Below are 10,395 nucleotides of genomic sequence, written 5' to 3'. Positions count from 1 at the left end.
GAGATGACATCTTGCTATTTCTGTCGGGACCTGAGGGGACCCATAAAAGGGCACATAACGACACAGGGCAACAGACTAGGAACACGAGAAGAAATTACGTGGTCGGTGTGCTAGATTTGGGTGTCTCTTCTTTCTTTCCTTCTTTCTGTGTCAGCCTATGAGAGGAAAAGAAGTCTCTTTTTAAGTAGAGAGCGTCACATATTTTTCCTCATGTAGGACACAGTTTTCTAGAAGGAGGTGTATGGATTGGGTGGAGGGATGCTGTTGTTAGCTAGATTCATTTTTGTTTATTGTTATTATTTACTTTAAAACATTTTACGTTTATTTATTTCGAGAGAGCGCGACCGAGCAGGGGAGGGGGAGAGCGACAGAATCCCAAGCAAGATCCGCCCTGTCAGAGCAGGGCCTCACGTGCGGCTCAAACTCACCAACCGTGGTGAGATCATGACCTGAGCCGAAACCAAACGTCGGACGCCTAACCGACGGAGCCATCCGGGCACCCCTAGATTCCTTTTTTTTTTTTTTTTTTTATAATCATGGGTCCCCCTCAGCGCTAGCAGAGATTTTAATCCAGATCTGCCCTAAAACAACATAGGAGTATAAAGAAGACCCGATGATTACAGGTGGACAGAAACTGCAGGGAAACCCTGGAAATGTCCGCCAACACAAAGGTATTTTTTTAATCAAGAGTGCACATTGTGGGGGCGCCCGGGCGGCTCAGTCGGTGAAGTGCCTGACTAGGGCTCAGGTCATGATCATCTATCTCATGGTTCCTGAGTTCCGGCCCCGCATCAGGCTTTCCGCTGTGAGCACAGAGCCTGTTTTGGATCCTCTGTTCCCCTCTTCTCTCTCTGCCCCTCCCCTGCTTGTGCTCTCTGCCTCTCTCCAAACAAACAAAGTGTAAAAACCTTAAAACAAACAAACAAACAAACAAAACGTGTGTACATCGTGGGTGCTCCACAAATGTATTTCCCGTGAATGGAAAACCTGGGAGAGACAAGTGAGCGAGCAGGAACTCTCCGTTTCCACTGTGGGCACGAGCCACAGCCACTTGTAAACGTAAGGCCTTTCTCTAGTTGTGGCAGCGGACTGTCAAGAGGCCTGAAGGGGAAGCATCTCCCTGACAAGACAGAAAGTGGGTGCTTTATACCAGGCGTTGGCCGACTACAGCCAGTAGTCCGCTCTTGTAAGGTGCACTCTTGTAAGGTCCGCTCTTGTAAGGTGCACGTTAACAACGGATCGTACATTTTTAAAGGGTTGTGAAAGAAAGAATATGTCACAGAGACCTTTGGGGGGGGGGCCCGTGGAGCCTCAACTTTCTACGATGTGGCTGGCCCTTTAGAGAGAAAGCATGCCCCCCCACCCGCCCCCGTCTCATACCACCAACGGTGAGGTTAAGAAAACATTTCACCTTTGTGCAGCAGGCAAAAGGGAGCACGGTTGAGAAGGTATGTCACTTTGTAGGTATGGACCTCCTACGATGATAACCTTCCGCTTAAAAAATGACCACCGACTTGGGGCGCCTGGGTGGCTCAGTCTGGTTGGGCCTCGGACTTCGGCTCTCAGATCATGATCTGGCAGTTCGTGGGTTCCGGCCCGTGTCGGGGCGGGGGGGTCTCTCTCTCTCTCTCTCTCTCTCTCTCTCTGACCCTCTTCCGCTCACACTCTGTCTCTTTGAAAAACAAGTAAACACTAAAATTAAGACAAAACAAACAAACCACCTGCTTACAGTATTCAGTCATTTACATGCCATAGACCCCACTCAGGAGCACGACCAGGAGACGGAAGTAGTAAGAGAGGTGATCCCGGGTCGGATTTGGTCGGACTCCACATCCGTCCAGCCTGGGAGCAAGAATTTGGAAACTTAAGCCCCAACAGCAGGTGTCTTTGCAAACTAACTCCTAGCTGGTACTCCCCAGAAGATGCAGCTGAGAACAACGGTTTCGGGGGAGGGGGCGAAAGAAAAAAAAAAAAAAAAAGCTCCGCGGCATGTTACAGGCGCCCGTCGGGCACGCCAGCTCCAGGAAGAAGGGGAGGAACTGCCAAGGCTAGGCACACCCACCCAGGCAGGACCCGGACCACATTCAGAACCGTACGCTAATCTTAGACACCGCAAGTACTACCTCCCCCCCAGAGGGAAGAAGACACCGTTCCTGGAAGTACTGCAATACCAGGCCGATGCGTGGAGTGGACGGAGCAAGCTCCTATGCCATCTCCCAGCTCCAAAAACCCATTTAATATATTGTCCTCGGATAGAGGACGTATCAGATATTAAACTGATAAGAACAGATACTACACTTGATCTTAGCCAAAAGGCCGAGAAGCGATACCGGCTCCGGTCGCCTCCCCGCCACCGCCCTGCCGCCATCCACACTGCACTCACGGTGAGCCAGGTCACCCTCCTTCGAGGTCTCACCTCCCTCGCTTCTCGGACTTTGGTATGGGAGCCACACTAGGCAGCAGGCTCTTGTGCAGATTTTTAAATCTCTGCCTTTTAAAAGAGAAATTATGTTCTCTGTCGTTGCTTCGTCGCGCTCACCCAGAGGCCATTTCTCATTTGAATGCCCCGCCCCTTCCGCGCGGCCAGGTGTAACCGCGCCCACCATTTCCCAGTTCTCTTGAAGGGCTTTGTGGGCTGGAGCAGAACCTAGGTTGAGGCCAAGCTCTCAGTTGGTTTAAAGCTTTTGCCTGCTTAAGGGCAGGACCAAGGGGGAGGTGGGGATGGGGGTCTGGGAACTGGGGAGTGTGTGGAAGGGGACTGGAGCAGAGTGGTCCGAGTTTGAAGAACGTCGTCCGTCCCATCATCACTGTAGGACCCTACGGGGCTTGCTGCTTGCTGTCTCCAGGGTGCTGGGAACCGAGAAGCGCCCGGCTGAGGTCTCCTGGAAAGGGCTCCAGAGAGAAGTTGGGACCGGAGATTGGGCCCTAACAGGGCTGCTACCCTGCCTTGGTCAGCAGGGCTCTTGGGCAAACTACTTGACCCGACCCCAGTCGAGCCTCAGTGTCCCGGGTCCAGAGGTGGAAACCTTCGTGCCTTCCTGAATGGGGTCGAGGGAGCACGAAACGTAGCTAATGAGGTGACCTCAATTTAAGCCATCTAGAATATGGGTCCTGGGTCCCACGAGGTACCAGTGAAGGGGCCATCGATTGTGACACCGAAACAACGGAGCGGCAGTACACAATACAATAGGACACATTGGTTGTCTGGGTCCGACTTGTGCCCAGTGCTTTCTTTTCGGGTCAAACTTGCAAAGTTTACCTACAGATGGAACAGTTGAGACAGAGAGGTTAAGCAATACAGCTTAGTTGGTGAAGAGACTGGGTAAGGTCTAGGAAGCCAAGAGCTCAGGGCCTGGAAAGAGCACGGCGGGGGGGGGGGGGGGAGCAAGCAAGAAAGAGAAAAGTTATTCTTGTGTGTCCAGCCCAGGAGGAGACTAAGCGTTGGCTGAGCCTGACACACAGGTAGGTGTGCGGGCGCAGACAGGACGGAAGCCGTCTAAACCCAGTTTGCCTAGTGTGACCTAGCGTGGACCTTGTCCTCCTCGCTTCACCCTCCGCCTTCAATAAACCATTTGCCCATTGTCCTGTAAACTAAGAGATGATGAGATGAGAAATCATTAGACAGAATTATTAGGAATAACGACACGTGGGGTGCCTGGGTGGCTCAGTCGGTTAAGCGCCCCACTTTGGCTTTGGTCCTGATCTTCAAGGTCGGTGAGTTGGATGGAGCCCCTCATCCGGCTCTGCGCCAACAGCACGGAACCTGCTTCGGATCCTCGGGTCTCCCTCTCTCTCCGCCCCTCCCTCGATCGTGCGCTCATGCGCGCGCTCGCCCCCCCCTCAATAAACAAACAAACAAACATTTTTTTAAAAAGAGGGAATAACAAGACATGTTTGGTACGTAGCATATCTGTGAGAACCAAGCACAGGGAAACACCTCAGGCCATTCACTTCTCTGTAGCTCCTCATCTGGAAAGCGAGAGTACTAACAGCAGGCATATAATCTTAATCTTCCCTCCTCCACTCAGGGCCCCTGTTCTCCCTTACCTGTTTTTTGTTTGTTTGTTTGTTTGTTTGTTGTTTGTTTTTGTTCTTTATTCCATAGTCCACAGTTATATTTCCAGTGCTTAGGACAGTACCTGGCATATACTGGACACTTTGTATATTTGATCGAATAAATGAATAAATATTATGACCCTCACTGCGTTCTACCAACTTTCTGCTCGCTTCCACGTTTATCTGGTCATCTTGTGCGTGCGTGCTCGCTTACTTATTTATTTATTCATTTATTCATTCATTCATTTATTTATTTATTTAAAGTAGGCTCCATGCCCAACATGGGGTCTGAACTCACGACCCTGAGATCGAGAGTCCCATGCTCTTCTGACAGAGCCAGCCAGGCGCCCCACCGGGCTCCCTCCCGGAACGTCACGGGCATCTTGATCTGTGCAGTGAGGTGGTGCCTGGGATGGCAGACATGCATGTTCTGTCATCGCAAAGGAGTATTTCCCATTGCAAATTAATGGTTTCTCATTCCAGTTCACGCACCGGCTTCTTGTGAGTTTGGTCAAGTTACTGAGTGTCTCTATTCTTTGCCCGTTGTCCTTTAAATTGTTCATCATTTTGCATTTCCACCTCGAGCACAGAGCACACTTCCTCGTATCCGTCCTAGTATAGGGATTGGGAGTAGAAGTCTGATGTTACTTTTTCTGGATGGCTACCCAGCCGTCCCGGCATCCTATACGGAATAATAGCCCACGGACCGTCAGGTTCAGACGCCACCCTGATCATGTAAAAAAAAAAAAAAAAAAAAAAAAAAAAGTCCTCATACGTATTTAGATATATTTCCGGATTTTTCTTCTCTCTCTCTCGTTTTAAAAAGATTTTAGTTTTAAGTAATCGCTACACCCAACGTGGGGCTCGAACTCACAACTCCAAGATCAGGAATCACATGCTCTACCCACTGGCCCGCCAGGCACCCCTGGATTTTTCTAATAAAAATTCTTCTGATAACCTGTTTTTAACATTTTTGATGCAGGCGCGCCCGGACGGCTCGGCTGGTTAAGCAACCATCGGCTCCTGATTTCGGCTCAGGTCACCATCTCACAGTTTGTGAGTTCGAGCCCCTCGATGGGCAGTGCGGAGACTACTTGGGATTCTCTCTCTCTCTCTCTCTCTCTCTCTCACTCAAAACACAAACATATGCATAAATAAGCAAACTTAAAATTTTTGATTCAACGGATTCTCCAGTATCACACCTACTCCGTGACTGGCACCTGTGGGCCCTGGGTCGGCAAGGGGCATCTGCCAAGCTCTTCCAGTCCTCTTCTGCTGCCATTCAGCCACCATCACACCCCCACAGAGCCTTGGGGATGCCCACGCACAGCAGGAGGGTGTCTGCCCCCCTCCCGCCCGCTGCCAAGGACACCAACTCCAACTCCAGGCGCTCCTGAGCGTTCCCTCCTCAGGCTTGGCAGGGCTGTTGGGTCCCTGCCAGCCCAGGAGGACAGCGTCCTCAAGTCCAATCCCCACCGCGTCTGTGTTTTTTTTTACCTGGCCCTGCGGCAGCCCTGCCTTCATCTCCACGTCTACCCTGTCCTCTTGCTCCTGAGCCGAAATCGGACACTCAACCGACTGAGCCACCCAGGCGCCCCTCCAGCGGGTTCTTTTTTGTCCCCTCAGCTCAGCTTTCACAACTAGTTGCAGAGACCCGGTCAGAGAGACATGCCATTTTGTTTTGTCTGACTTCCCCTCCCCTCCCCTCCGCTCTCAATTCTTCTCCCCTCTCCTTTTCCTCCAGTTACACACAAAAGCTTTTGCTTCTGTGACTCCCGTCAGAACCCGGTCCGTCTGTCTGACTTGGCAGTGGGCAAGGGAGATTGTTTTTTCTAGCAACGGCTGGCCACGTTAGGGTCACATATACCCTGTTTTAAAAATGACTCCGGGGGCGTCTGGGTGGCTCGGTCAGGTGAGCGTCCGACTCCTGATTTCAGCTTCAGATCGTGATCTCACGGTTCTTGGGTTTGAACCCCATGGCGGTCTTTGCGCTGACAGCGCACAGCCTGCTCGGACTTCTTTCTCTCTTCTTTCTCTGCCCCTCCCCCCCCCATTCTTTCTCTCTCTCTCTCTCTCTCTCTCACACACACACACACACACACACACACACACACACACACACACAAATAAGTAAATAAACTTAAAAAAATAAATAAATACAAAAGACCCGAGGTGGGACATTTTACCGCAGTCTCGCTGCTCAAAGCGAGGTCTCCAGATCAGCAGCATTAGGGTCCCGTGAGCATGCTGGAAACGCAGGACCACGGGCTTCTTAACAAGACTCTCCTGGCGTGTGTGTGTTTGTGTGTGTGCGTGTGCGCACGGGACCGTTTGAGAAGTGCTCGGCGACGGCACTTGATGACTGAGGGAGAGAGACCGGCAGAAGCAGCAGATAATATTCCTCAGGATCTCCACTCTCACTACCGATACGTGCAACCCAATTTCTCTCCACCCTTCTCTCACCCTGACCTTCTGAGTCCCTGAGGAGAGTCTGCAAACGGTTTCTAGAACCTTCTGGTGCCGAGACAGAGAAAAGGAGCCCATGACACACGAGCTAACTTTTTGGTGTTTCTTTTGTTTGAATTGTAAGTGACCGGAAGGCTCCAGGAACTGTGGATGGGATAATAAAAAAGCACAGAAGATACTGAAGGTCATTAATTAGATTCACTTGCATGTTCCTTGAGAGACAGGAGCCAAGAGGTGTGGGACTGTTCACGCTGCATTTCTTTGATGGGGCCGGGCGGTGTTACCCCAAGCCAGCCTGAAAACCCTGGATAGTTACACGTGATCAAGGCAGTTGCAAGGGCCAGCAGAGTACCTGCCCGCCCCCCCCCCCCCCCCTCCCGCCCCGACTGCGTTCGGGATCCTGGGGCTAGAAAGAATATCAGGGTTTGTGTGCTGGACAGCGAGTTTCATGCCCAGCTAGACTGGATCCATAAAACTAGTTAGACTCCCCCAAGAACCGGGCTTCAAAACTTGCCTGCCATCCTTGGGCACCCACCTTGGGCACCCACCGTGGGCCGGGTCGGCAAATCCCCACATTGTCCTTTTGGTCTTCCAACAATCCCAAAGAGAAGGTGTTACTTATCGTATTTTACGTCCAAAGAGATCCAGGCTGCCGAGGCCCCACCTCCCAACATCCTCAGCTGTCTTGCTCTGCTTCCTCCCACAGAATTAAGGGGACCCTTCCTCTTGGCTGGTTGGTTTTGCGTCTTTGCGATTGACGGGTCCTCTCGTTCCCATCCACTTTCTGAGGAAAGCGGATCAATCAGCGTTCACGATCCCCACTTAACACATGAGAAAAGCACACTTTCAGAAAGAGATTTCAAGCTAACCGGACTTGGGAGACAGACTCAGATGTGTGGGGGGCGGATTCAAGGAGCCGGACACCTGGCTGCTGAGGGCAGAACGTTGGGTGCCTGGCCAGGGGTTTAAGATCCAAAGTGGGTTGCCAGGCAGCCGGCTCCTTTACCTGCACTGCACCGCCTCTAGGGCTGAGGCATCATCTCAGCCGATGAACCGATTTTCTTTTTCTCTTTGGGGGCAGCAGGGGGAAGCAGGGAGCAGTTAAGGGACGGACCCCCCACCCCCCCACCCCCACCCCGCCGACCCCTGTGTGTCAGGACCTCCCAGCACCTTGGGAGTCATCCATCCGGTGCTTAACTTAGGTGACAGGAAAACCAAGGTCCTGAGACCGGAAGGTTCAAGGCCATCCAGGTGTCAGACACAAGAGGGTGTGTAAGCCCAGGCTTCCTGTTGAGACCCCCTCAGAGGGTAACACTCCATGATGGAGACCGATTTCATCCATCCCTTGTACTTTGACAAGTACAATTTCTTTCTTTCTTTCTCTTTCTTTCTTTCTCTCCCTTAAGTTTATTTATTTTGAGAGGGAGGCAGGGAGGGAGGGAGGAGAGAGAGAGAGAGAGAGAGAGAGAGAGAGAGAGAGAGAGAGAGAAAGTGTGGGAGGGCGGGGAGGGGGGAGGGAGAGAATCCCAAGCAGACTCCGTGCTGTCAGCACAGAGCCCCACGCCAGGGCTCGATCCCACAAACCGTGAGAAGCTGACCCGAGCTGCATTCAAGAGCCCGGCACTTAAACAACTGAACCACCCAGGCGCCCCGGCAAGTCCAAGGTTTTGATAAGTCTAAGATCACAAAACAGAACTGGGTAAAAATTTCCACAACTAATGGAAAAACTGGACTCAAGTAGAATAAATATTAATTACATGAGACTGAATGAGTTGAGGAGGAGGATCATTTTTATGACTTCATTGCTTGTTCTTTAATGTTTTGTGTTTCCAGATTTTTTTTGAAATCTTTTTTATCTTTTAAGCTATCGACAATTTGGCAAATTATACCTTTGTAAACAAAGATGAAACATTTACTTTTTCTCCCTACATGATCCCTCCAGAATTCGGAAAGTTTTCAGCATTCTTCTTTCTTTTCTAATTTTTAAAATATTTACTTATTTGTTTATTTTGAGAGAGAGAGAGAGAGAGAGAGAGAGAGAGAGAGAGAGAACGTGAGTCGGGGAGGGGCAGAGAAAGAGGAGAATGAGAAACCCAGGCAGGCTCCGCGCTGTCAGCCCAGAGCCCGAGGTGGGGCTCAAACTCACCAACCGAGGGTTCATGACCTAGCCGAGACCAGGAGTTGGATGCTTAACTGACTGAGCCACCCAGGCGCCCCTAGATTCATTCAGTTGTTATAATCATGAGTCCTCTTGAGCGCTGGCAGAGATTTTAATCCCGATCTGCCCTAAAACATAAAAAGTCCTGGTGATGACAGGTGGAGGGAAACTGCAGGAACCACGCGTTTAAGGAAGAAACCCTGGAAACATCCGCCAACACAAAGGTATTTAAGGAAGAGTGTACAGTGTGCGTGCTCAACAAATGTACTTAATTAACATGGATGGAACACCCGGGAGACACAAGTGAGCAGGAACTCTCCGTTTCCACTTTGGTCACGAGCCACAGCCACTCGTAAATGTAAGGCCTTTCCCTAGTCGTGGCAGCGGACTGTCAAGAAGCCTGAAGGGAGGCATCTCCATGACAAGACACAAAGGTGTTTTATATCAGGGGTTGGCAGACTACAGCCCGCACCCACATTTGGCCCGGTCCACTCTTGGAAGGTGTGCGTCAACAACGGACACTTTTAAGGGGTTGGAAAAGAAAGAGATGTCACAGACCTCCCGGGGCCGTGAAGCCTCGGCTTTTCACTACGTGGCGGCGTCCGTCTCGTACCACGAACGATGATGAGGTTAGGAAAACGTCTTACCGGGGCAGAAGGTAAAAAGAAGCGCGGTTCAGGAGATACGCCACGTCGGGGGGTATGGGCTTCCCGCGATGGATCTCGTGGCAGCCTTCCATCGAAGAAAGAACTACCGTTTCAAGACGTCAACTGTTAAGTTTCCACACGCCCCACACAGAAACACGAAAAGCAAAGAGTAGCAGAGATAGGTCCACGTGGAAGACTTGTCACGGGAGGGAGCATCCCTCCCCCGTACTGCGTGGAACCAACAACGAAGAACACAAGCGCGTCTTCTACCCAAGCCACTTACGAAGGGTAGCAGGAGAGTTCCCGCAGAGCGTACAACATCCCAGCCTGCAGAGAGAAAGCTCAGAACCTTAGGGGAAAGAACTTACAGGAATAACACGGAAAGGGCACGAAAACTGACTTTAGAAACCACAGATGTTGTCCCCCTAGCGGGGGTGCACCGTTCCCGGAAGTACTGCAATACCGGGTCGATGCGCGGAGTGGACGGAGCAAGCTCCTATTCCATCTCCCAGCTCCAAAAATCCATTTAATATATTGTCCTCGGATAGAGGACGTATCAGATATTAAACTGATAAGAACAGATACTACACTTGATCTTAGCCAAAAGGCCGAGAAGCGATACCCGCCGTGCCCGCCTCCCCGCCACCGCCCTGCCGCCATCCACATTGCACTCACGGTGAGCCAGGTCACCCTCCTTCGAGGTCTCACTTCCCTCGCTTCTCGGACTTTGGTATGGGAGCCACACTAGGCAGCAGGCTCTCGTGCAGGTTTTTAAATCCTCTACCTTTTAAAAGAGAAACTGTGTTTCTGTCGACGCTTCGTCGCTCTCACCCAACGCCGTTCCTAATTTGAATTCCCCGCCTTTTCCCGCCCGCGGAGGCGTGGCTAAAGCGGGCCCACTGGACCCCGGGATCGCTTCCGCGCGCCGAGAGTCGAAGCCGCGCCGGGCGGTCGGTCTCCGCTTTTGTGCATAACGGAGACTAAAGACGGGACCAAAGAGGATCGGGGGTGCCGTCAAGAGGGGCCTGTGGAAGGGACCTCTTGGCGGAGGGTCTTCTTGAGGCAAGG

At 51.6% G+C, this 10,395-nt stretch overlaps 1 long non-coding RNA gene and 2 other non-coding genes across 3 annotated transcripts; all 3 read right to left on the bottom strand.

The window, feature by feature from the left end:
- LOC121045064 (uncharacterized) lies at positions 1-1,593 on the bottom strand. The gene is made up of 2 exons (XR_005797582.1): positions 1,412-1,593; positions 1-155 (listed from the first exon to the last, which is right to left on the bottom strand). It is a non-coding gene; the product is annotated as an uncharacterized LOC121045064 (long non-coding RNA).
- A 544-nt stretch (positions 1,594-2,137) lies between these two features.
- Positions 2,138-2,328, bottom strand: LOC121045191 (U2 spliceosomal RNA). The gene has a single exon (XR_005797625.1). It is a non-coding gene; the product is annotated as a U2 spliceosomal RNA (small nuclear RNA).
- A 7,428-nt stretch (positions 2,329-9,756) lies between these two features.
- LOC121045189 (U2 spliceosomal RNA) lies at positions 9,757-9,947 on the bottom strand. Its single transcript, XR_005797622.1, has one exon. It is a non-coding gene; the product is annotated as a U2 spliceosomal RNA (small nuclear RNA).
- Positions 9,948-10,395: the final 448 nt, after the last annotated feature.

Source organism: Herpailurus yagouaroundi, unplaced genomic scaffold, assembly GCF_014898765.1.
Source record: "Herpailurus yagouaroundi ecotype Mexico unplaced genomic scaffold, PumYag 189, whole genome shotgun sequence".
Lineage (NCBI taxonomy): Eukaryota > Metazoa > Chordata > Mammalia > Carnivora > Felidae > Herpailurus > Herpailurus yagouaroundi.
Note: the sequence above shows the minus strand (reverse complement) of the source record. Positions and strands in the feature narration are given on the sequence as shown.